This window comes from Nuphar pumila, chromosome 9 (genome assembly GCF_984573655.1).
Source record: "Nuphar pumila chromosome 9, dmNupPumi1.hap1.1, whole genome shotgun sequence".
Classification (NCBI taxonomy): Eukaryota; Viridiplantae; Streptophyta; class Magnoliopsida; order Nymphaeales; family Nymphaeaceae; genus Nuphar; species Nuphar pumila.
This window is the reverse complement of record NC_143257.1, coordinates 122,803,355-122,831,323: the sequence shown is the minus strand read 5'-3', so window position 1 is coordinate 122,831,323 and position 27,969 is coordinate 122,803,355. Positions and strand designations below refer to the sequence as shown.

Here is a 27,969-nt window from a genome sequence, read left to right as displayed (position 1 = left end):
CAGCACAAGCCAAAAAGTACTAGTAAATTGAATAAAACGACAAATTGAGAATTGGAAAAAGGCCCCCAATGTAGTGTACTGAAGCCATTAACACAATAAAGTGCGAAAGTAATAGTTCAAATGGCACTCTGCCAGAATTTGGACAGAGACATATCTCTTTAAAATTGACATTCATATCTATACTGCAGTGCAGATATAAATCAAGCAATTCACCAGCATCAGCGCAACCTCCTTGCTTCTCTTTCAGACTCGAGAAGGGTGAGAATGTCTCCTTCTCTAACTGGCCCTTTAACATTCCTCATAATGAGACGATTCTGGTCATCCAAAAACTTGACTCTGACCTGAGTCACTTGCCCTCGGGAACCAGTTCGTCCCATCACTTTAACAACAACAGCCAGTTTGACTTGGGAGTCCATTTTGCCTGGAAGTAATGATATTAACTTAGATTAGAAACTTACGCAATAGAAAAGAGACTAAAAAATTGCTACTATAATTCAGTCATAAGACATCAATCTTGTGGCAATATGCTCAACTTAGAAAGCAGAGATTATTGGTCCTTGCAGTGTCAAAAAGAAAATTTTCTGAAATCTCTGCTACTATAATTCAGTCATAAGACATCAATCTTGTGGCAATATGCTCAACTTAGAAAGCAGAGATTATTGGTCCTTGCAGTGTCAAAAAGAAAAATTTCTTTTCAACAATGAAGACAAAGTTCGGACAATTTTCATTTACATAGAGAAACCAGTCATGAACTAGATTGGCCTCTGAAATCTTGACTTGCGACCCGAATAAGCACAGCCATACATTTTAGTATGCAAATGTAAAAATTGTTGAGGATGCTAGCACACACACACCGTGGATCCAAAGCCGAGTCCGGATTCATCTAAAGTTTCCTATTGTGACGTGATCTCTAGAAGAAGCCAAGAATTCAGCAAGAGCTTAAGGTTTCCAATAACAGAAGACTTGAAGATCGTGAAATATTATCAAATTGGAAAGATAGAAGATACATCTTGGAGAAGTTAATTTACTATAGGAAACTTGTAATTGGAGATCGCTCTCTCACAATAGGTATCTTGAGAGAGAGAGACCTGACTTATCGTGGACGTAGGTTAGAGCATAGCCGAACCACGTCAATCATGTGATAGCTTCCCAATGCATGTGATATGTGTGTGATCTCTGAATAATTTACATGGTATCAGCTTAGTTGTCAAAAGCTGCGCCTAGGTAGGCTAGGTGTGGGTCCACCGGCTAGGCTTATGAGTCTAGGCGGTAGGGCTCTGTTTTTTACCTAGGCGGTGCCTGGGCCGCAGAGACATGGTTGTCTTTTATTTTTTGTCTCTTTTTCATTCTTTCTTTATTTTTCTTCTTCCTCCCGCCTCACAAACTTTATTTTTTTTGTGCTCTCATTTTCTTCTTCTTTTGCTTTTTTTTACCTTCATATTTGTTTTTCTTTTCTTCTTCTCTTTTTCTTCTTTCACAATTTCGGCTTTCTCTTTTTCTTTTCTTTTCTTTTTTTCTTCTTTTTTTCCTTCTTTTTTTCTTTTTCTTTTTTCTTATTCTTCCTCCTTTCACCCCTCCACACTTCTTTTTTTCCTTCCATATCTCCCTTTTATCTTTTTTTATTTACATGTATGCATGTGTTTTTGACACACACACACACGTGTAACACACACATATATAAAATCAGTTTTTTTGGTTCTCTCTCTCTCTCTCTCTCTCTCTCTCTCTCTCTCTCTCTCTCTCTATATATATATATATATATATATATATATATATATATATATATATATATGAGAACATGGTTTATCCTATCCCCTTTTCCCTTACATCACCGTTGAGACCCTCCAAATATCAAAGTTTTAGGTGTTTTGTGCTCAATTTGAACCATTAGATGTGTTTATCAATACTTATTTATCTATGTGACATGGGCGGGGATGCGGCACTTTCAAAAACCTTGGGTGCGGTAGGGGCAAAAAATGTAATATATATAGAGAGAGAGAGAAGGGGGGTCCGGGGGGTTCCCCCGGCGCGGGTCCCGCTGTGCGGTCAGCGGTCCAGGGGGGCTGCCCCTAGCGGGGGGTTATAGGGGGGCAGCAGCAGCACCCCCCCCCCAAGAATTTTTTTTTAAATTTTGCAGCCCATTTCATAGGGCAATTTTTTTTTTTTAATCCAAAAAATGGATCGAAATGACCATGGGTGCGATCAACGCACCCGCGTCGAGTCACGTTGACGCAGGTGCGGCACCCTGCTAGCCGAATTCCTGTGACTTAGTTATTTATTGAGAAACAAACTTTGTTTCAAATTGATTTGATGTAAAAAATGTAAACATTTTATCATGAAATTTTAGTACAATATCAACCGATGATTTTTTTTACCTCTTTAAAATACACATCCAAGCATAAAGATGTTCAATCAATTACATGTTCTTCATTCAATAACAATCATAAATACATCTAACAGTTCTGATCAAGTATAAAACATCTAAAAACTATGGTTTTTGAAGGGTCCTAACAGGGGCAGGATAATCCTCTCTCTCTCTCTCTCTCTCTCTCTCTCTCTCTCTCTCTCTCTCTCTCTCTCTCTCTCTCTCTCTCTCTATATATATATATATATATATATATATATATATATATATAGAGAGAGAGAGAGAGAGAGAATAATCAGATGGTGTGCCCCATTTTTGGTGTATGTTCAATATTATGCAATTTCATAAATTTTGCGACATGATACACTTCATTCATAGTTAGTCATATGTTTGTTACTAAATTTAACTATTTATTATAATATTTTTATTTTTCTTGATATTTTAGTTTTTTAGTCCTGCCTAGGCTGACTAGTCCCGCCTAGGCTTCGACTAGCGCTTTTGACAACTAAGGGCGTCTGAGTCATCACCAAAATCGTGTTTTTCCGTTCGTATCTGATCTTTGGTTGAGAGTTTGAGTTATGGCTTGATCAAGTTCTTCGTTGGATTGTACCAACTACCTCTTGTGGAAATCACAAATAAAGTCAGTGATGATCAGTCATGATCACATCAAATAAATGTGTCGATCAATTGGCGCTTAATTGGATCAAGGCCACAGTGACAAAATCTGTCCTGGGCTAGATTAGATTGTTCGTCACACTTCAGCTCGTGAGGCATGGTTGGCGTTGGAGAAGGCCTATGGTGCAGCCTTAAATTTGCATAATCTCCAGTTGAAAAAGGATCTCCTGCAAATCAAGAAAGAAGACAAGTCTAGGGTTGAATATTTGAACCAGGTATTGTTTATAGACGTATCATTGTGTGCTATCAATGAAACGGTGTCTAATAATGATATTGTTTTGCACACTTTAAATGGTTTGTCTCTCGAGTATGAGTTTTATTACTACCGTGACCACTACTACCAAGAAGTTGCCTACTTTTGCCAAACTTTTTGATATGGTGTTGAACCAAGAAAAGAGAATTGACATGTTACTTCATAAGTCATCCCAACAACTTGAGTCAAGGGATATTGCCTTCTTTTCTCAAAGAGGCAGGGGTGTAGCCCCTTTAGAGGTCGAGAAAGAAATAGAAATAAAAGACATGGTTTACAAAATAATTTCTCAAATCAGAAAAATAATTTTGGTCAGTCTTCTGGTAGTGGGTCTCAAGATAATCTTGTCTTATGTCATTTTTGTGGCCGAAAAATCATATTGTTCACCAATGTTATGACATACCTAAAGCTTTTGTTGTTGCCATGTCTTTGAACTAATTCCAAGAAAATGTGTGGTACCCTCACACGGGAGCTGCACATCATGTGACTACTAGTGATGAAGGTATGATAGAAAAGGAGTATTTTGAAGTGGACACTATTGTTGTTGGAAACAATGCTAGCATCTAGATAACTAGTATGGATAACATCTCTTTAACAATAGTAAATTTGTTTTGAATAATGCTCTGCATGTGCCAAATATCAAGAAGAATTTGATGTCAGTTGCCAAGTTTGCCCAAGATAATCGATAAATGTATGGGTTCTATTCTCATGGTTTTGTGGTTAAGGATTTGCACATCGGGAAGGTGCTAATAAGAAGACCGAATAGAGGTGGTCTTTATCAATGGCCAAAACATCAAGATACAGCGGGTGGAGCAGCAGACAATTTTGTGGAAAAGAATAAGGTGGAGACGAGTAGTGTTTGGCATCATCGTCTCGATCACTGGGACACAAAGTTCTTAAGTTATTAAGGAAAAACAATTATTTATCTTTTGAAAATGATAGTTCAGATTTATGTTCAAGTTGTTTGATTGGAAAAATGCATAGATTGCCTTTAGAAATTTCAGAATATGAGCTTATACACATTGATTTATGGGGACTGGCCTCATGTCCCTCAAGAGAAGGATACAAGTATTATTTGTTCCATGTGGACGATTTTTCTTGATTCTCATGGATATTTCCCTTATTTAAGAAATCTGATGCTCAAAAGTGTTTTGAAAGTTTCAAGAATATTGTTGAAAAGCAACTTGAGCATGAGATCAATATACTTCATAGTGATAGAGGGGGTGAATTCATTAGTACTAGTTTTTCTGACTTTTTTGATAGACATGGCATAAAACAATGGGTTTCTTGTCCACATACTCCCCAACAAAATGATATAGTGGAGAGAAAACATTGTCATGTTGTTGAATCTGGTCTAAGCATGCTTATTGTAAAACCCACCTTTTTCCTTCATTCTATTTGACTGTTTATGCGAAATTATTGACTTAGAGCCTGGGATCCACATTTTGGATCCATGATCCATGTGTAAATAGAATTGTGTATCGATATATATTGTAATATGTGTTATAATATATATATATATTATAACACGTATTACAATATATATCGATACACAATTCTATTTACACATGGATCCTGGATCCGAAATGTGGATCCCAGGCTCCAAGTCAATAAAGATCCACATTTGGATCCAACCAGTGGATCCGCATCTTCAAACAAAACCCGGATCCAACACACGGTTGGATCCCGAGTTGCGGGTCGTGGGTTTCGGACCCGGACTCGGGTTGTACCACAGGTAATGATAAATGGGGAAAATCGTGGCACGATTTTGGCAATGGGGTGCGGCCCGAAGCCGCCAGGGGTAAGTCTCGCGCTCCTTCCTTTTTGGAATGAGGGGGAGGGGGTCGCTCCTCTTAAAAAGGGAGTCTTGCCCCTCTTCCGCCCTCAGCATCTCCCTCTACCTCCCATCTCTCTGTATCTCTCCCTCTTGGTCTTCACCTCCCTCTGTGTCGCCTTTCGCACGCCGGCAAGGTGACCGTCGTCCTGCTGCCATCATCGCCAGCAACCAGAGTCGTCAGCCATCTCTTCCAGTCGGCGGAAAAGGTAGGTCTATACTCTTACTTCTAGGTATAGCTTGAATCTAGCCGTGGTTGGGTCGGTCAACGAGGGGGAGGGCCGATTCTGGTGTGTCTCCAAGACGATGAGGGGAGGCTTGACCGATGAAAAACTCAGACAAGTGAGTGGAGGTTTCCGGAAGTGGTGATTCGTGTTGTGGGATTTTACTGATTAACCCCATGTAGAAAACCCAAACCTATACGATTTGGGGGTTTCTGTGGGATGTATCGGGTAACCCCAGATCTGAGGGTTTACTTCCGATTCTGAGTATCGGGTGTCCCCACGAATTTGAGGGTTTCCGATTCTGGGTGATTGGTTAACCCCAAATTTGGGGATTTTCAACTCTGAACCACGAAATCTAGTGGTCTCCAGCTGTAGTATCAGGCAATCTGGTGATTCTCGACTGTGTTGCATAAACTAGGCTCTGTTTTTTTTGTCTTGATGAAGGAACACTCCTTGATTGGGAGGTTTCAGTTATTGGGATCGAAAAATTAGAATTTGGGGTTGGCTAGGCAAAATACACTAGCCGATATTGTTTGTTTTCTTTTATGCATATGAAGTATGTATGTAAAATGCATGTTAGCCGATCTTTGAGTCTGTTTCATTTAATAGTTCATAGCACTTCTTTTATTTTTGTTATTTTAAATTGAGTTTGTTTAAATTAATAAACTTAACAAGCTTATGTCAAATACCTGCGGGCCGATCTCTGGAGTCTGTTTTTATTTAACATTTCATATTATTCTTTATGCAACTCTGATTATCCAAATTGGAATATGTTTAAATTAATAAAACTTAATATGCTTCTGTTAAATACCTGTTGGTTGATCACTGGAGTCTGTTTTATTTAACATTACATAGCATTTTGTAAGTAACTCGTGTTATCATAATTGGAGTCTGTTTTAAATTAGTAAAACTTAACAGGCTTCTTTTGTGTTTGTCTTATTTAAACAATTGGAGTTTGTTTTAAATTAGTAAAACTTAACAGGCTTCTTTTGTGTTTGTCTTATTTAAACAGTATACAGCATGCTTACGTAGCTTACGTAGCCCCTGTTAGCATAAATGGAGTATGTTTAAGTTATTAAAACATACCATGAGTTTCTGTTAAACGAATGGGTCTGTTTATAAAAAAAAATTATATATATACGCATGAATATGAGATCCTTGATTAGGCTGCAATGGATCTTATACTGCTCAGCTACTGCTATTGTTATCATTGATTAGACTGTAATATATGATTTGAATTGCCTGTATGTAGCATGTTATCTGTGTTTGTGGGAGGTTGTATGTTGGTTTCAAATATTTGATGGTGCACTTAGTGACATATGGATATGTGCTTTGCCAAAGTGGCAATATGAATGGATTACCCAAAAATAATGAAAACTTAATCGTAAATGTTGTGTGCCCGACTGGTTTAAAGGCACCGAGGCTTTTGTGCTTGACTGGTTTAAAGGCACCGGAGCACTCTAAGTGGGTTTGTGCAATAAAAAAAAAAAAGAGAACGGGATATGTTATACCTTAGTAACATGACTAAGGTTGGGAATCTACTACTATGGTAGTAGAAGGTTTGGGGAAATGCCCCTATACCTTGGGAAGTTAATTAAATGAAAAGATTAACCCACTTAGTTCTTGAGCTTACCTTGGAGAGGGTAGGTGGTACAAAACTCCGGGGACATGTGTTTAACTGTTTCGAGCTAAAGTGACTCGTTGGTCCCCAGTCCTCAGAGTTGGGGGACCCGGACTACCAGTGTGTCATAGATGGTAGTTCTTTATTCTTCTGCAGAAGTTAAGAATGCATCATGTTTTGGTTTGGCTTGTGGGAGGCTCTCTCGATCACTGACCGCTCCCTTAGGAGTTGCAGTCTCAGTTAAAATATTCGGGTTAATAAAAGAACCTTGAATAATATACCCCCGAACGTTCTCTTCTGGGATAGTTGCCTTGACCCGTGTGTACCCGCGGGATAAGATAAAATAAACACTATTTAGAACAGTTAGGTATCACAGTGAGTGAAAATACTAGAGAGATTTTTTCATATTCTTTCAACATGCTTTATATTCTGAGTTTGTGAAGAAATGAAATCCTGAAATGTGTAGGTATGAGATAATTGAATTCATATTGTGATGGTTATATGAGTGTTATGCATGTTACTGTTATTGTTGTTGCAGAATATGCCTTATTTGCTTGATGCTTTACCTGCTTAGTTATAATTGTTGCATATTATGCTTTAATTGGTTAATTACAGTCGTTGCATAGTATGCTTACCTGCTCAGATATATGTTTTCTTATTGTTGTTGTATGATCTGCTTTATGTGTTTCTATATATGCTGAAAATCACACTTGACACCCACATCATATACTACATTCATGATATACCTGCTTTGAAAGCTATAGATTTCTTACTTAGACAGTTGTAGTCTAATTCCTTTAATTTACAAATTTCAGGTGAAGAGTAGAGCTATGAGTGACGCGAGATGAGGCACTGACCAAGACTTGATCTACTTGTTCCATGGTTGTCCTACTTTCTTTCATATTGGAATCTTTGTTTTGAGACTCATAATGTGGAAACTCTGATGTTTAATTTCATAAATTTTTTGAAATGAAAATAAATGGTGTGGTTTGCCTTACTTCCTTGTATCGTTCCAGAATACTTAACCTTGAAATTATTAATTGTTTTCGCTGTTATAAAAAAATCCTTAAAATATGGATTAAATTTCGAGGCGTTACACTTATGTTAGACTTTATGAAGCTAAATTTCTGGTTTGATGTATTCCGGACATTTCATCTTATTAATCGGTTGCCAACTCCAAATTTGCAAAATAAATTTCCTTATGAGTTGTTGTTTAAGAGAATTGCCAGTTGTGATTATATGAGAACTTTTGGTTGTGTTTTTTCACGACTGGACTAAAGGTCTCATCATAGTCTTGTCCTTGCTCCTGTGAGAATCCTTTGGCAACCAGCCTTGCCTTATATCGCTCGATAGTACTATATGGCTTATACTTTATCTTATAGACCCATTTTGACCCAACCACATTCTGATTATGTGGTCTGGAAACAATATCCCAAGTGCCGCACTCATGAAGAGCCTCCATTTCGTCGTTCATAGCTTCAATCCATCTCTTAGAATTTATTGCTTGATAATGTTGTTGGTTGATCTTCCTAGCCCAAAGAGGTTAAGAAAAGTTGAAAATCCATCGTGAAGTTCTCATAACTGACCCACCTATCAATAGGATGCTGAGGTCGGGTAGACCTTCTGTGAGCAGTGAAATGAAATGGGGATCTTCGAAACACGAGCTTAGATTAACAAGGGCAAGTGTCAAGAATGACACTAAAGCATAACCCTTAAAAAGGGTATAACTGGAAACAAAATAAAAATAAAAATGTATTCTTTATTGATATGAAAAACCAATTGCTTAAGAAGCATTGGAGTAAAATACAAGAGGGGTTGCACCCCTTTATATACACAGCTGAAAGAGGACTCAATAGAGTTGTTGGGCACAGTCCAACAACTCTATTTAGAGTTGTTGGAATGTGTCAGTCCAACAGCTCTATTGCTAGTCAAGTTTGGACAGGACTTGACTAACAACAGTCATTCTAGTTCAAACTGAACTAGATGACATAAAGACAAAAAATAAAAATAAAGGAAAAAAAATTACAGAAAAGAAAGAAATGAAAAAATGTATTTATATATATATATAATAATATAATATTATTATATATACATATATGTACAGTTTTACATTTTAACACTCCCCCTCAAACTTACGGTACAATGAGCGAAAGTTTGTCTAAGAGAAAGTGAAATCGGGGAGCAGCGAGAGGCTTTGTAAAGAAGTCTACTAACTGATATTCTGAAGTGACATATGGCAGATCAATTATCCCGTGTAGATATTCCTCTCTGACGTAGTGACAATCCATTTCGATGTGTTTGGTGCGTTCGTGGAATGTTCTGTTACTGGCAATGTAGATCGCACTTTTGTTGTCACAACACATTTGTGAAGCCTTTGTTGCTTCAACTCCCATGTCAGCAAGCAGTCGTCGGAGCCAAACTACTTCCATGGTCGTGGTTGTCATGGCTCTGTATTCAGCTTCGGTGGATGAGAAAGATACATTCTGCTGCTTTTTACACCTCCACGAGATTAATGATTCCCCTAAAAAGACACAAAAGCCAGTGGTTGAGTGTCTGTTATTGGGATCACCTCCCCAATCAGCATCAGTATATGCAATTAAATCAAGAGAAGAGGAGGAAGATAAGAAATGTCCTCGTGAAAGAGAGGACTTGATGTATCTGATAATACGCATGGCTGCTCCCATATGAACAGAAGTAGGAGCATGTTGAAATTGACTTGTAGTATGAACAACATGTGCTATATCTGGTCTGGTAATGGATAGATAGAAAAGTGCCCCGACAAGCTGTCTGTAAGGAGTAGGGTCTGCAAGAAGTTCTCCATCATCAATCTTCATTTTAACATTAACAACTTCTGGAGTGTCAACTTTCTTATCATCAGTAATACCAGACCTGAAAACAATATCAAAAGCAAATTTAGTCTGAGATAATAAATATCCTCTAGGAGAATAAGCAACTTCAATGCCTAAAAAATATCTCAACAAGCCCAAATCAGTCATTTCAAAATGAGATTTAAGAAGTGTTTTGATTGTTTCAACTCCCTGTTTATCGCTTCCGGTGATGATCATATCATCCACATAGAGAAGAAGCACAATGATCCCTGCATCAGAATTCTTAATAAACAAAGCAGTGTCAGTTAAACAGAATTGAAAACCAATATCAATCATAACAGGACTAAACCTATCATACCAAGCTTTTGGTGCTTGTTTAAGTCCATAAAGAGCTTTTTCTAAGCGAAGGACTTTACCCTTAGGAATACTTAGACCAGGAGGGGGTTCCATATATACTTCTTCAACTAGCTTTCCATTTAAAAAAGCATTTTTGACATCCATTTGAAAAATAGACCATTTTTTGATAGAAGCTAAGGCAATTAAGGTTCGGACAGTAGTCATACGAGCCACCGGAGCAAAGGTTTCTTCATAATCAATCCCATATTCTTGGGCATAACCTTTGGCTACTAAACGGGCTTTATATCTTTCAAGAGTACCATCACTTTTGGTTTTAATTTTATAAACCCATCGACATCCTATAGTTTTCTTCCCTGGAGGAAGATCTTGAATATTCCATGTAGAAGCCTTTTCAAGTGCATCTAATTCAGCTTTCATGGCTTCTATCCATTTGATATCATTTTTTGCTTGAAAATATGTGGATGGTTCTTCATATAAGTGAATTAATGCAATAACTGCCCTATATGTGGGTGAGAAAGACTCGTATGATACAAACTTTCCTGGAGGCCTCGAGATTCGAGATGATTGTCTAGTTGAAATGTTAGAATATTTCTCAAGTGCACATGAAGGATTAGACTCTTGTCGCCTGGAATATTGAATACTAGTATCTCTATGAACTTCTTCATTTTCAACATTAAGATCAATAATTCTTTGATCATCATCAAAGTTACAGTCAAGGTCATATTCATCAGATGTTGATGTTAGATCTAGCAAAAAGGAGTACTCAGTGACGTCTTTTAATTTTCTAAAATCAAAGAAGCTCTCCTTTTCAAGAAAGGAAACATTTCTAGACACATATAGTTTATTATTTTTGAAGTCAAAACATCTATAACCTTTCTGGTTTTCAGCATATCCTAAAAAGGCACAGGGAATCGCACGAGGGGAAAGTTTATCATTTTTGTCAGTAAATATGAAACATTTGCACCCAAATATTCTTAGTCTAGAGTAGTCTGGAGAAATGTTCATAAGTTTTTCAATGGGAGTGATATTTTGTAACGAAGAAGATGACATCCTATTAATGAGATAGGTGGCAGTTAAGGCAGCTTCTGCCCAAAAGTCTTTCGGGACTTGATTTGCTATTAATAAAGTCCTAGTGGTTTCTATAATATGGCGATGTTTTCGTTCTTCCAGTCCATTTTGTTGAGGTGTATAAGGACAAGATCTTTGATGTGTGATGCCATGCAATTTAAGATAATTTTGAAAATCTGTGGATAAAAACTCTCCCCCTGAATCTGTGCGAAAAATAGTAATATCATTTTGAAACTTGTTTTTAACCATATTATGAAAAGTTTGAAAGTATGAAAATACTTCAGACTTATGTTTAAGAAGGTACATCCACGTATGTCGGGAGAAATCATCGACAAAAATAACATAGTAAACAAATCCTCCTTCAGAAATTACTGGTGCAGGACCCCAAACATCCGAGTGTATTAATTCAAGTGGTCTTGAAGAGAAAAATGTTCTGTTCTGAAATGGTAATCTTTTCATTTTGCCGAGAATACAATCTTTACAATCAAATGATTCAGAGTTACAAAATTTCCCTAGATTTGGAAAATGTTGGATTTTGGCTATATGTGGGTGACCAAGTTTCTTATGCCATAGTTCCAACTCTATTTTTTGAATATTATAACAAAAAGCTTTCTTCGGCATTTCCAAAAAATCCATGTAATAGAGTCCTCCTTCTCTATGGCCTTCCCCAATCAGCTTGCCTGACTGACGATCCTGTACCCAACAACCATGAGAAGAAAAAGAAATATTACACCAATAATCAAAAATTTGAGATACAGATAAAAGATTTAAATTTAATTTGGGAACATGTCTAATTTCTGGAATAAAAAAAAAATTGTTTTATAATTTTTTTCAAAATTTCCTATTCCTTCTATTTCAAGAGAAGTCCCATCAACAGTAAAGACGTTTGACACACTTGTTTTATTTTTAACACATTTGGATAGACTTTGATTATTTGGGGTCATATGAAAAGATGCACCAGAGTCAAAAAGCCAAGAAATTTTACCTAGATCAGAAAAAGATGAGGTTGCTGCGCCGGTTGAAGCTTCAGATGAGGAAGAGGCACCTTTGATGAGAGGCTGAAGAATCTCCATTAGTTGGGCCAGGGAAACTGGTGCATCCTGATCAGGCTCTGATCCAGCAATTGCAGCTCTTTTTTCTCTCAGCTCCTTAAGTTTGGGACATTGTGGCCTGTAGTGTCCCGGTTCATGACAGTGATGACAAATAACTTTCTTCTTATCATAGTCACTATTTTGTCGGTTAAAGTGAGGAGGCCTATATGATCGAACATGATTCCCTGGTCTAGACACGGCTAAAACAGAATCATCTTCAATTTTTAAAGAACCTTTCCGGAGACGATTTTCTTCCATTGTTAACTCTTCAATAGTTTCAACAATAGAAGGAATTTTTCCCCAGTGAAGTAGGGTCGATTTAGTGGTTTCAAATTCCGGCCTTAATACAGTGATAAACTGGTAAAAATGTTCAGCATCGAGTTGTTTCTGACGAAGCTCGATGTCTTCGGCACAATGCCACTTTGGTTCTAAAAGGGAAAGTTCTTCCCAAAGTTCGGACAACCCATTGTAATATTCACGAATAGTTTTGTCTCCTTGTGTCATCATTCGAACTTTTTCTTGGAGGTTGCACACGTGTGCAATATCTTTAAGGGAATACATATTCTTAAGGTATTCTCATGCCTTATCGGCATGATCAAATTTGGCAAGACTTGAGCATTTTTTAATGTCAACGCTATTGATAAGCCATGACATTATCTTCGCATGAGATATTCTCCATTCTTTCCATTTCTTCTCGTATGAGGCAATAGCCTTGATTTTCTCTTCTTCTGATAGAGGGACCTCTTTATCTCCCTCCTTTTTAGTAAGAGATAGCTTAGGTTCCGAATCGGAACCATCCACAATCCCCCATAAGCCTTTTCCCCATATATGGTGCTTCATGATTGAAGCCCATGTTACATAGTTCGTATCGCTTAGTTTCATAGGCATGATGGTGAGTTTATCATTGTCATCCATCGATTACAAGGAGAGAAAGAATAGGGATAGAAGAGAAACAATAAGGAAAATGAAAAAGAAAGAAAAAAAAACAATACAACAAGATGTGAAATCTTCTCCAATGAAGTGATAAAACACTTCTCTTCAAGTGGCGAACACTTTTGCAAACGGACACAGAAACCGAGGCAGCTTTTCCTCAAGATTTAGTACTTCCGCGGCTCTGATACCATGAAATGAAATGGGGATCTTCGAAACACGAGCTTAGATTAACAAGGGCAAGTGTCAAGAATGACACTAAGGCATAACCCTTAAAAAGGGTATAACTGGAAACAAAATAAAAATAAAAATGTATTCTTTATTGATATGAAAAACCAATTGCTTAAGAAGCATTGGAGTAAAATACAAGAGGGGCTGCACCCCTTTATATACACAGCTGAAAGAGGACTCAATAGAGTTGTTGGGCACAGTCCAACAGCTCTATTTAGAGCTGTTGGAATGTGTCAGTCCAACTGTGTCAGTCCAACAGCTCTATTGCTAGTCAAGTCTGGACAGGACTTGACTAGCAACAGTCATTCTAGTTCAAACTGAACTAGATGACATAAAGACAAAAAATAAAAATAAAGAAAAAAAAATACAGAAAAGAAAGAAATGAAAAAATGTATTTATATATATATATATAATAATATAATATTATTATATATACATATATATACAATTTTACATTTTAACAAACAGGTGATTGAGTGGAAACATAAGGAGAATTATGCTCCTGATTAAAGTTGGGAGGTATCTCCTTCTCACGTCGAGAGTAAACAATGCCTTTATACCTTTCGGGGGCCAATAGTGATTCAAACGTTACACTTTCTTGAGTTCTTTGCGCAGCAATAGATACGTTTCTCTCGTCTCTTTGATTACATTTAGAAGAGCATACATTATCAATACTAGAAAAGAGATCTGAGTTCAACCAAGGGTGATAAACTTCAATTTCAGGAGGGGTGCTAGCATTATGACCAAAATTTGATTCGTCAAAGACAACATTTCTGGATATTTTGATGCGCTTGCTCACGAGATCATAGCATTTGTAGCCTTTGCAATCATCAGCATACCCCACAAATCTGCACTTTAAGGCCTTATCCTGAAACTTGTGCCGCATTGAACTGTCAACATGAACATAACATACACACCCGAATACACGCAAATCGTGATAATTTGGATGCACACCATGCAAAGAGAAATAGGGTGATTTGTTCTCTAAGATATTCATAGGCAATCGATTTATGACATAGACCGTTGTGTGAAAAGCCTCTGCCCAGAAGGTAACTGGAAGGTTATTATCATGCATCATGCTCATTGCACTCTCGACAATATGGCGATGCTTCCGTTCAGCAATCCCATTTTGTTGAGGTGTATGAGGGCAAGACACCTGTCTACTTATTCCATTTGTCTTGAGGAAATTTATAAAGCCATTTGAAGAGAATTCACCCCCTCCATCACATTGGAAACAAATAATATTCTGAGAGAATTGGTTTTGAACAAAAGAATGAAAATTCTGAAATAACTTGAAGGTTTCAGATTTACTTTTCATAAAGAAGATCCATGTATATCGAGAATAGCTGTCAACAAATATGAGATAATATCTAGTGCCAGACATGGAAGGAACTGGAGTCGGGCCCCAAACATCAGAATATATAATTTCAAATGGTCTTGAAGCTCTTTTATTAATGGAATGAAAATGAAGAACATGACTCTTACACTGAAGACAACTAGAACACTTTTTATTATCGACACTTAAGTCTAGACTTGACTTGGGAATAAGATTACTTAAACAAGCTTATCAATAAAGCGACTACTACAATGACCCTGACGACCATGCCAAAGATTCGACTCAATACATTCAGAAAGATTAAAAACACTCTCAGAAGAAACTGAAGATGATGATGTGAGCTTCAAGATGGAATCAACAGGTTGAACACGAGAGGAAGGATTCTCTTGGAACACGTACATATTTCATTGACGTTTTCCTTCAGCAAACGTTTCCCTCGTTTGAAGGTCCTTAACACAAACAGAAAAAGGAGTAAACTTAACTGAAGCATTAATGTCATCTACAAGTTTAGAGACAGAAACAATATTTTTCTTGATATTAGGAGCATGACTGACATTTGAAAAAGCAAGAGAATAGTTGGACATGGGGATTACAGAATTTCCAATGTGTGAAATATGGTGGTGAGACCCATCTCCAGTGACTATACTATTTCTACCAACATAAGGAACAAGATTTAGGAGCTTACCAGCATCACCAGTGACATGAGTGGCTGCACCTGAATCAACATACCAAGTACCTTGATTATTCTGTTTGATATTCAATTCAGCCAAGGCAGACAATAGCAACTCTTTGACTTCTCCACTATTCTTCAATGTATATGTTCTATTTCTTGTCTCCAATTGCTTTCCTCTATTTTGCGGGTTAACCCAGCAATTTGCCTTTATGTGTCCCCTTTTGTTGCAAAGAAAGGGGGTAGGTATTATCCTTTGCCTTTGCCCATTGGAAAGAACATTGGGTGTAGGTAGTATTCCACGACTTCCTTGTCCAATTCTTTCTTGACCTCCTTTGTCTCGAAAATCATACCTACCACGTCCTCGCCCATAGGCAACTCTTGTGGCAAGAACATTGTGTGCTCCAACATGAGCATGAGTATCTTCAGAAAATCCTTTCAACGTCATCTCATACTGTAAAAGCTTGGCACGAAGATCTTCAAATGTAGGTAAATCTGGCAAACACAATAAGTAACCATCATATGATAGTCTGACCCCAGCCCACTCAAAGTTGGTTGCACCATATCTTTGTCACTAACAGAGCATCCCACAATGGCCAATTGATCTGTAATAGTCTTCATTTTGTTCAAATACTCCATAATAGTCATGGAGTCCTTCCTTAGCATTTGAAACTCTTTCTTTAAAAATAATACTCTGGCCTGAGAAACTTGAGAATATGTCTGAACCAGTCGATGTCATAATTGCATTGTTGAGCAGTCATCTGGAATTGCCACAAGCACTTCCTATGACAATGTAGAAGTGATATAGGCAACCAACGCCTGAACTCGCTTCATCCAGGATACATACTCAGGATTTCTAACATAGGCAATAGAAAGATCTCCCTCACCATTCTTTTATTCTTGTGGTATGAATTCTGGAGGAACAGGAACAGAACCATCCAGATGTCCAGAAAGGTCCTAACTTCTTATGAATGGTATGATTTGTCGCTTCCAAGTTAGGAAATTAGAATTGTTCAGTTTCTCAGACACGAGTTGGCTGAGAAAGTTTGAGGAAAGACCACGCTGAGAATGAGGGAATGAGTCCATATTCTTTTGAAGCCAAAACAAGAAGGAATAAGATCCAACCAAGAGAAGGAATAAGAAATAAGAAATGGCCTTACGACAAAGATCCAACCACAATTGAATTCTAGTATAATTCAGAACATAAATTTTAATATCAGAGAAGTCTAAAGACCAGACTAGTTTTTTTTTAACTGATGAACACGAGGCAGAAAAACGGGACTGCGCAGTAAAGAATCTGTTCTGAATAAAATTCAATCAGTAATAGGTACGTTATTTTGAAAATAACGTGTTTTCCTTTTAGAATAATGAGAAAAGAGGCAAAACAGAGATGAAAATGAATTCAAAGATGAAATTATTTTAATCAAGACAGATCTGGGCATGCAGATCACAATATGATCTGACGTTAATATGTAAATGAGTTTGGCATGATCCTTTTCAACTCTTGTAATCACGCATAGATCAAAAAATTGATCTTGCGTGATTATTTTGGTTATGAATGGGTAAGATCACGTGCAGCAATGTGAAAGAAGTAGTAGATATGACAAAAGAACAACAGGGAATGAAAGGAGGAAATATGCCAACGTGACCAAATTTCAGTTTTGGATTTTGGAAATAAGAGAAACACATTGGCTTAAATAAAAAAGGGGAATCAAAAGGAGGTACTTGAAGAAGACAATAAGCAGATTAATGATGTATTTCAAAAGAGCAAAAAGAAAGAGGAGAGTACGAAGAAGAGATTTCAGTCCGAACTGCAGATTTGAATACAAGAGAAATCGATAGGAAAAATGAGGAAACGAGTACCTTAGGAGACAAATCAGTCATAGAAGGAACCGATCTTCAATATTGAACCTGTTGCTCTGATACCATGATAGAAATCATGGGTTCCTTTCTTCATCTACAAGCATGGGGAGAGAGAACGTGGCTGCAGCAAAAATCCCTAATCAGGGTATTCAGTTTTGCTTCTCTGATTAAATACACACAGATACAATAGCTAGGGTACGAAAATACCCATTACATGTTATGATAAAATTACAGCATGCCATTAATGAAACATTAATGAGCATGTGTTTAAAATGAAAGGAATTGGGTCTGGATCCTGAGATCTAGACCTTATACTAAATGACAGCATCTTTTCAGGTATTATTCTTCTTCTCCTCTATATAGACATGATCATCACTGAAAGTAATAAGGAGGGAGTTAACATCATTAAAAAAATTCTTAAAACACACTTTGAAATGAGTAATTTTGGATTTTTAAAATTCTTTTTTGGCATAGAAGTCGTTTATTCATCTAAAGGTTATTTACTAACTCAATCTAAATTTGCTCTAGATATTGTTGACAAGTCTGGTATCTTAGATGGAAGACAGGTCGACACTCCTGAAGTTGTAAATAGCAAAATGAAGATTAACGATGGAGAACCACTTGAAAATTCAACACCTTACAGACAACTTGTCGGAGCACTGTCTTATCTTTCCATTACAAGACCTGACATTGAGCATGCAGTTCACACAGCAAGCCAATTTCAACATGCTCCTATCACTGTTTATATGGGAGTTGTTTTACGTATTTTTAGATATATTAAAACTTTCATTTTTTTAGGACTTTTCTTATTTGCTTCTTCCTCCTTAAATCTAACTGCTTATACTGATGCAGATTGAGGAGGAGATCCCAATATCGAAACTCAACTAATGGTTTATGTATATTTTTAGGTGAATCATTGATTTCTTTGAGGTGCAAGAAGCAACAAAAAATCTTTCTCTCATCAACTGAAGCAAAGTACAGAGTTATAACTACAACCACTATAGATTCATTACATGGGTGGTTGAGTGTACAGAGGTATCAGGACTATGTTGTGACAACAAAAGTTCTATTTACATTGCCAGCAACCGAATATTCCACGAACGAACCAAGCATATCAAGATGGATTGTCACTACGTACAAGAAGAATTTCTACACGACACCATTGATCTTCCCTATGTCTCCTTAAAATATCAATTGGCAGATTCCTTTACTAAACCTCCTATTGCTCCTCGCTTTCACTTTCTCTTGGACAAACTTTCGGTTATTCAACCGTAAGTTTGAGGGGGAGTGTTAAATAATATGTGATATCCTAGTCTAACTAGGAAATGTTCCTTTCTTTTTAGTCTACTAAGAATAGAACTAGAATAAGATTTTTTCTTTTTTCTTTTTCACATTTTTAGCCTTTTTGACTAAGTCAAAAGTTCACTAGTCAAAAAGTTAAAGAGTCGTTGGGCTCCCAACGACTCTACTCTCAATGTGTTATAAATAAGGGATCTTCCCCCTCTTATAATGTATGAATTCAAGGGGTGTTTTCCCATTCAAATAAAGATATTTTTTCTCTAGTTTTTGTATACCCTTTTTCCGATATTGTGTATTAACCTTTGTGGTTCTTGTGAATGATCTTTTTCGGTATTTTGGTTGGAGCTACTTGAAGCTTTGTTTGGTGATAATCCAAGAACTCATCTTCTTTCAGGTCATTCACCAACTTGATGTAAATAATGCCTTTCTACGTGGTTTTTTTAAAGAGGTCTATATGGTTCAACCTCCTAGCTTTGAAGACAAAAGGTTTACCAATTTTGTGTGTAGGTTGGATTGAGCCCTTTATAGCTTGAAACAAGCTACCAAAGCTTGGTTTGAGAGGCTTACTTCCTATTTGATTAAGCTTGGTTTCATTGAATCAAAAGTTGACACATCTTTATTTGTGAAGCATGATAGCCAAAGCACTCTTTATAACTTTATATTCTTATTTATGTTGATGATATCATCATCACTGGAAATTCATAAACAGAAGTTAGAAAAATAATTCTTGATTTTGGAAAAGAATTTTCTATAAAAGACTTAGGATATGGTTGCATTTCTTCTTAGGAATTGAAGTGATTCAAGAACCCGATTGTGTTATTTTATCTCAAAGGAAGTATAGTTATGACTTGTTTGAAAAGGCACAAATGCTTTGATATATTCAAAGGCACCATCAACTGGGGTTTAAAAATATCCAAATCCAGCTCATTCATACTTTCTGCATACTCTGATGAAGACATGGCCAATTGCCCTGATGATGGGAGGTCTACAAATGGTTATATTACTTTTCTGAGATCCAATGTTATTTCATGGTGCTCTAAGAAACATCATACAATGTCTCGTTCCAGTACTGAAGTTGAGTATAAAGCTCTTGCATGAGCAGTGCCAGAACTTGTGTGGTTGAAATCCTTATTAAAAGAACCAGGAGTTGCTCATGATCATCTCCTATTTGATGGTGCAATAATTTGGGAGCTACATACTTAGCAGCCAATCATAATTTCATGCCAGGATGAAACACATATAAATTGATTTTTATTTTGTGAGAGAGAAGGCGGATACAGGTAAAGCATGTTGGAACAGAAGATCAGTTGGCAGGTATTTTTACAAAACCTTTGTCCAGTCCCAAATATTGCAAGTTGAGAGACAAGGTTGGAGATTAGCTTGAGGGGGCGTGTTGAGGATGCTAGAACACACACCGTGGGTCCAAAGACGAGTTTGGATTCATCTCAAGTTTCCTACTGTGACGTGATCTCTAGAAGAAGCCAATAATTCAACAAGCGCTCAAGGTTTCCAATAACAGAAGACTTGAAGATCAAGAAAGATTATCAAATTGGAAAGATAGAAGATACATCTTGGAGGAGAAGTTAATTAAATATTGGAAACCTGTTGTAATTGGGTTTTTTTATATTTGACAACTTATGTGTATCCTCTTGTATTTTGGAAAGTTATATAATGAAAATCTCTCTCACAATAGGTAGCGTGAGAGAGAGACCTTCCTTATCGTGGACGTAGGTTAGAGCATAGCCGAACCACATAAATCATGTGATTGCTTCCTTGTCCAAGTGATTTGTGTGTGTGTGGTCTCTCTTAATACTTTAAAAAAATTAAAGTTAAAGCAAAGGCACCTAGCCAACAAGAACTTAACTGAGTAGATCAGCACATCTTTGTGAAGGACACCATGGCTGAAACTTTCTCAGCATGGGATGTCTTGAAAAAGAGCTTTTCCTTACAATTTTTTTCACTTTTACAACTTGTAGCCATCAAGCATCAGGTCATAAAAAATCAATAGAAGCTTTTAAATTTGTGAAGCCTGTATTGGCCATTGTATGATTAATATTCTGCCTTATTATCAATTAAAAGAAAAAAATGACATACAAAAAGAAATGACCTATAAGAACATGTGATTCTTGTCCCAATTCCAGCCCAAACAACTGCAAATCACCTTAAAAGTCTATTAAGAAAACAGAAATTTTGAGAAGACACTTCAGTCATGGACCATTAGTCACAGATTCAGAAGCTGGTACAAGATTAAAAACAAATTCCTGAGGGAATCCTGACAAAACGGTAGGAAATGGGAAAACCTGTTTACTGAAAGTAGGTTTTCCATATTTGGGGCAGATTTACTTCATATCCAAGGATTAGTTCATTAAGATAACCAAAAAATTGCAAGGCTAGAGAAGAGCTAAAACAGCCCCCTAGAACTAATTCCACCAACAGAACAGAACATACTCCCACTGCCACTATAGTGCAACCAAAGGCCTAGAGCACAACTGAGAATTTGTTGGTCATAATGAGTAACACTAGCAGCTAAAGAAGAGCATTTGTCCTAGCCACTTTTTTTATTGTGTCTTTCTTTGTAACTAGTGTTACAATGAGGCTTGCACCACCAATATCATGTTTGAATTTTTTTCAATACAAATGGTCTTAAATTTTTGAAATTACAGAAAATACTGAATCAGTCATATACAAGTGCATTTTGAGAGGGGAATTCCTATCTAGTTATTAGTCTTTTCTCTTTAATAAACATATATTGGAAGAAGAATCTGGTATGGCAGCAAGGTGATCTGTTCCCCTTTCCAATAATATAGCCACAGAGTAATATTAAAGCATCACAACTAACTAAAACAAGCAGATATAGTAATATTCATGGTGATAAGAAGTGTGTTGTATGCTGCAAGCACAAACTAATTTATAGTCTATGTCACATGGGTGCAGGTACGGGTGCGGAGCAATTTCAAAAATGTTGGACACGGGGACACAGCTATATATATGTATATATATTTTTCAAAATATATATATATATATATATATATAACAATAATAAGACTCAGTCAAAGTTGTACCCATTAGGGGACACGGCTATATATATATATAGAGAGAGAGAGAGATCAATTTTTTTTAGTTTTTACACGTCTTTTGCCCTAAAAATGGACAAAAATAGACTCGGTCAAAGTTGTCCGAGTCCAAAATGTGAACAGACTCAATCCTAGCGAGTTGACTGAGTCTGACACTTGGTTGAATGTGTCTGAAGCCGCACCCGTGTCGGGTACGGGCGACGCAGGTGCGTCGACCTTTTAGCCAAGTCCGTGTGACTTAGTTTATAGTATACCCCATATAATATAGATTAAAAGGAATACATATACATTACAAAGCACAAGAAGGGCTTAAAACTAGACAACTAGCAAAACAGAAGAAAATGGACATTTGGATAAGGTGAACCACACATTAATTATGCAGATATTTTATGGATTCCCAGCCAAAAGCAGGAAGCAGGGACATAACATAAGGTGCGACCAACAATACAAAAAAATGATCAACTTCCTTACAAAAAGAATGACAAAAAATATTTCCAAGTTAGGAAATTTGATGCAGGAGATCATAACAAGTCCAATAGCAATGCAACATTCATTCAAGCTTAACAACCATATCAGGTGGTACTCAAATCTAAAGTAACTTAATGCTCCAAAGTATTCCACCCTGTGTTGTTAACAACACGCCTCGCCCCAAGGCGAGGTCCCTTGTGCTTTGAGGTGTCATTAAATTGCATAAAGGCACATGCCTCATTAAATCAAGTCAAATGGGGGCTTCACCCCAATTTGACCATTATTTGAGGATGAGCCCGACCCTAATTAGGGTCAGGCATCTTGCCTCTCAGACTCTCCCTCTCTTTATATGCATTTTATCTCTCCCTCTTTCTCTACATCTCGCCTCTCGACTCTCCCTTTGAGCCTCTCTCTACATCTCTCTCACAACTCGACTCTCCCTCTTTCTTGTGTCTCGTCTCTAAGAAGAAAAAGAAGTAGACGAACCACAAGAAGAAGTTCACGGCAAGTACTCTCTCTCTCTCTCTCTCTCTCTCTCTCTCTCTCTCTCTCTCTCTCTCTCTCTCTCTTCCCCCTTCTTCTCGCCCCCCTCTTCTCCCTCTCCTTTCTTCTTTCTCCCCCTCTTCATTTTTATCTTCTTCTTCCTCTGCCTCTTCTTCCCCCATTGTTTCTTCCTCTTCTTCCCTTTTTTTCTTCCCCTCTTCTTGTATGTTCTTCTTTTTATCCCTTAGTCTTCCTCCCTTCTTCTTTTGATTGGTATTTATATGTTTTATTTTTTTGAATTTTTATTAGTTGAATTTTTATTTTTCTGTGAAAGCATGCAACGTTAATTTTGTTGATTAATTTTTTCTATGAAATCCTGAAAGCATGTTGATTTTGTTGATACATGCATAGTTATTGTGCTTCTGTGATTTTTTTTGTGAAAGGTTGAATTCATATTTTGTTGATTATACTGATATGATATGAAACTCCGCCTGTGTAGTTATACACTGCCGGTCCCAAGCCCGGATAAGGAGGAGGGTTGCGGTAGGCCTGTGACAGCCAGCATAAAAACTTTGTCATATCCTATGAAAATGAACCAATATGAGAATTTCGTTGGGGCGTTCCCTACTGAGCGACGCGTTGTACTCTCTAGGCCCGGAGGCAGTGATAAATGTGCAAGGGTTGCTAGGTCGTCGCCCAGAAGCGACGCGTCACACCGACGCCCGGGTGTGGTGTCAAATAGGCAAGGGTTCCCTCACTTTGTTGGACGGGTGGGGGTAAAGAAGTTAGTCCAAGACCATAAAATTAGGTTAGCCACTTGGAACATAGGGTCTTTAACTGGTAAGTTGGTAGAGTTAGTAGATGTTATGTGTAGGAGAAAGATTGATATTTTATGTCTTCAAGAGACCAAATGGGTAGGTGAGAAAGCTAAAGTGATAGAACCTTGGGGATATAAGAATTGGTATACAGGAATAAATAGGAATAGGAATGGAGTAGGGATTGTTATGAGTCGTCAGTTTATAGATAATGTAGTTGAGGTCCGTAGGAAGGGTGATAGAATTTTACTTATTAAATTAGTATTAGGTACGGATATTATTAATATTATTAGTGTTTATGCACCTCAAGTAGGTTTAGATGATTCCATTAAGCATCAATTTTGGGAAGATTTAGATGGAGTAGTACAAGAGACATCTTATGGAGAAAAGCTTTTCATCGGCGGTGACCTTAATGGACATGTAGGCATTAGTAGGGATGGATTTGAGAATATCCATGGAGGCTATGGTATAGGAGAAAGAAATGAAAGTGGAGAAAGGATTTTAGATTTTTGTTTGTCCTATGATATGATCTTAGCAAACACTTGGTTTAGGAAGAGGGAGTCTCACCTAGTAACATTTAAAAGTGGGGTTAATACGAGTCAGATAGATTTTTTCCTACTTAGAAAAAGAGATAGGGGTTGTTGCATCGATTGTAAGGTTATACCAGGAGAAAGTGTAGTTACACAATATAGAGTCTTAATTTTAGATCTTATAATTAGACAATGCCGCAAAAGGGATAGACATGGGATAGATCCTAGAATTAAGTGGTGGGCACTGAAAGGAGCTAAACAAGGAATGTTTGTAGAGCAGGTAGTTAAGGAAGTTGATTGGTGTCTCGAGGAGGATTCAGAATCAATGTGGAATAAGATAGCGGGTGGTATGAGAAAAGTAGCTAAGGAGGTATTGGGTGAGTCTAAAGGCGGTGCACCACTAGGTAAGGATACATCATGGTGGAACGAGGATGTCAAATTAGCTATTAAGGTTAAAAGAGAGTGTTATAGAAATCTAAGTAAGAGTCGTGATAATGAGAATTTGGAGAAGTATATGATAGCAGAGAAGGAAGCTAAAAAAGTTGTTCGAAACGCGAGGGCTAAGGTATATAAGGAGGTTTATAACAAGTTGGATACCAAAGAAGGCGAGAAGGATATTTATAGGCTTGCAAAGATGAGAGATAGGAAATCGAAGGATTTGGGTATGGTTAGATGTATCAAAGATGAAACGCAAAGGGTTTTAGTCAAAGATGAGGAGATTAAGGAGAGATGGAAAGATTATTTTGATAAGCTATTTAATGATAGTCATGCTCAAGATCTTGGAGACTTCTCCATTCCTTTTCATGAGATAAATCGTGACTTCATGCGCAAGATTCAAAAGAAAGAAATTGCAGAGGCTTTGAAGAAAATGAAATCAAGAAGGGCAGTTGGCCCAGATGGTATACCTATCGAGGCTTGGAAATGCTTGGGAGAGAAAGGTTTAGAATGGTTGACAAATCTTTTTAACTTGATTTGGCGAACAAATAAGATGCCTAATGAGTGGAGGAAGAGTACTTTGGTGCCTTTATATAAGAATAAGGGTGATATACAAGATTGCACAAACTATCGTGGTATAAAACTCATGAGTCATACTATGAAACTTTGGGAGAGGGTGATTGAGTCTAGGTTGAGGAAGGTTGTCATGATATCGGAGAATCAATTTGGTTTTATGCCTGGAAGATCAACTATGGAAGCTATACATCTTCTTAGACAACTTATTGAAAGATATAGAGAGAGGAACAAAGATTTGCATATGGTTTTTATTGATTTAGAGAAGGCATACGATAGAGTACCTAGGGACGTTCTCTGGTGGACAATGATGAATAAAGGTGTTTCTCTCAAGTACATTAGTATAATTAAAGATATGTATGAAGGAGTAGTAACCAATGTCCGCACTTGTGGAGGGGTGACAACCAATTTTCCGATAACGGTTGGGTTACATCAAGGATCTGCTTTAAGCCCTTTCCTATTTGCGATAGTGATGGATGAGCTTACGAGATCAATTCAAGAAAATGTACCGTGGTGTATGTTGTTTGCTGATGATATTGTTTTGATTGATGAGTCTAGAGCTGGGGTTAATGCTAAGTTAGAATTATGGAGACAGACATTGGAAGCTAGAGGTTTTAAGTTGAGTAAGAGTAAGACTGAATATATGGAATGTCGGTTTAGTAAGCAACGAAGTAGTGATGGGAGTGTAGTGAAGCTTGGTGAGCAAGATATACCGGTGAATGATTATTTCAAATATTTGGGATCCATCATTCAAAAGTATGGAGAAATTGATGGAGATGTAAATCATAGGATAAAGGTTGGGTGGATGAAATGGAAAAGTGCTACTGGAGTGCTGTGCGATCGTAGAATGCCATTGCGGTTGAAGGGAAAGTTTTATAGGACGACTATTAGACCCGCTTTACTATATGGTACGGAATGTTGGGCTGCCAAGAGACATCATATTCAAAAAATGAGTGTAGCTGAGATGCGGATGCTTAGATGGATGTGTGGAAATACAATAAAAGATAAGATTCGAAACAAAGAGATACGTAAGAAGGTAGGTGTTGCACCCATTGAAAATAAGATGCGAGAGAATCGTTTACGGTGGTTTGGACATATTCGACGAAGGCCTAATGATGCTCCAGTTAGAAGGTTGGAGAAATGGGAAAATATATTAGTTAAAAGAGGTCGGGGTAGGCCTAGGAAGACTTGGATGGAGATGATAGGAAAGGATATGAATGCTTTGAACCTCACCGAAGACATGGCGTTGGATAGAAATGATTGGAGGAAAAGGATTCATGTGGAAGACCCAAAATGAATTTCTTTTTTGGTTCATATCGCTGACCCCAATTGTTTTGGGATGAAGGCGTAGTTGTTGTTGTTGTTGTATACTGATATGATATGAGTAATTGAATATATATGTAATTAAGTATACATTTATATATAGGTAATTACATATATTCTGCAATATAATCTGAATTTTTATTTTTCAGTGAGAGCATGCACAGCTAATTTTGTTGATTATTGAATGCTCATATTTTATTTCTTACATACTCATATAGATCAAGTTGTTGCATTAATGTTACTTTTATATGCTAATCTCATATTTTTCGGTATTTATTTGAGATTTTTTATTTCTCATTAGTTGTTGTTTCATCAATAAAGCATTTCTTTCATTTATTTGTATTTTTAGATATCTTTAAAGGTTTTTTAAGTTTTTAAAAAAAATGAGGCTTACGCTTTACGCCTCACTTCAGTTTTTAGTGGAGCGCTATGCTATGCCTCAATGCTTTTCACAACATTGATTCCACTAGAAAAAGAAAGAAAGGTTAAAAAAAAAGTAAAAAAGAACAAACCAGATCAATCAGTCTAGACTCTAGAGCTAAGATAGAATAGCCACCATTTCACTTTTCTCTTAGCAGAAATTTCAAGAACAGCAAAATATACATGGTACAAATTCGTGCAACTGAAGCTAACGAACTAAAAATTATACATCTTCCTTGCTAAAACTCGCAGCAGCCTCACAAACAAATATTTGAAGCTCATCAATAAACTATGCATCTTGTGTACCTTTATATAACAACTAAATAACTTGTTTCTCACGACTACTAACTATACACAATGGGAACTGTAAAATGAAGGGCATAAAAATCAAAAATAAAAATAAAAGCACCTAGCAATAAACAAGAGACATAGTGCACTAAACAGCCAATCCAAACATGTTCACTATTGAGAATTGTATCTATTGCAGGTAGCAAGTAAGAAGATGAATCCAGCTGCACTCTTCAAGGCAACAGATCAGTTTTCAACTACAGTTTCAGTCGTTGGGTTCAAGGAATCATCCTGTTCTCCAGCAATTCAGGCCAAGTACCCAATGAAAAAAGAACAATCCGATACTCAAGACTCAAAAACCAGAACGGAATTTTTGATGTTTGACATTGACTACAGGCATAGTTGCATATACGGTGAGCATCTCCTAAGAGAAGAAAGAGTTCCCAAGGAAGATGAGATCCCGAATCGCTACCAAATCCAAATAGGCGTTTAGCATATGCGAATTCTACAGAAACAATCAACACGCACAAACCCTAACCCTAATTCTTCACACGAGCAACCAGCATTGGCGCCAATATGTCCACACCCACAAAACCTAAAACGGGTGCTTAGCGCCTAAATTTCGATCCTACCTCCTCGAAAACGAGATTTCTTACTTTTAAGCACATGATTTGTGCAAATTCATAGATACCCATAATGAATTTTCAAGTGATCTAGGTAGAAATTTTCCAATTGTGACAAAAACACAGAAAAATATGATGGAAAAAAGAAACGAATGACAAAACTATCAAAGATTTCTAAAAGGTACGTAAATGAAAAGAAGGAATAATCAGCTGTTCGTATCTACCTCTCTCTAACGGAAGAAACCGCACAAGCAATGGAGCCGCTCTCCTTCGGCAAGAGACAGACAGACAGAGA

At 37.1% G+C, this 27,969-nt stretch overlaps 1 pseudogene across 1 annotated transcript; it reads right to left on the bottom strand.

Annotated features, from left to right (window-relative positions):
• Positions 1–7: 7 nt before the first annotated feature.
• Positions 8–27,969, bottom strand: LOC149829209 (small ribosomal subunit protein eS28 pseudogene; annotated as a pseudogene). Its single transcript, XR_016434413.1, has 2 exons — positions 27,899–27,969; positions 8–421 (listed from the first exon to the last, which is right to left on the bottom strand). The product of XR_016434413.1 is annotated as a small ribosomal subunit protein eS28 pseudogene (transcript).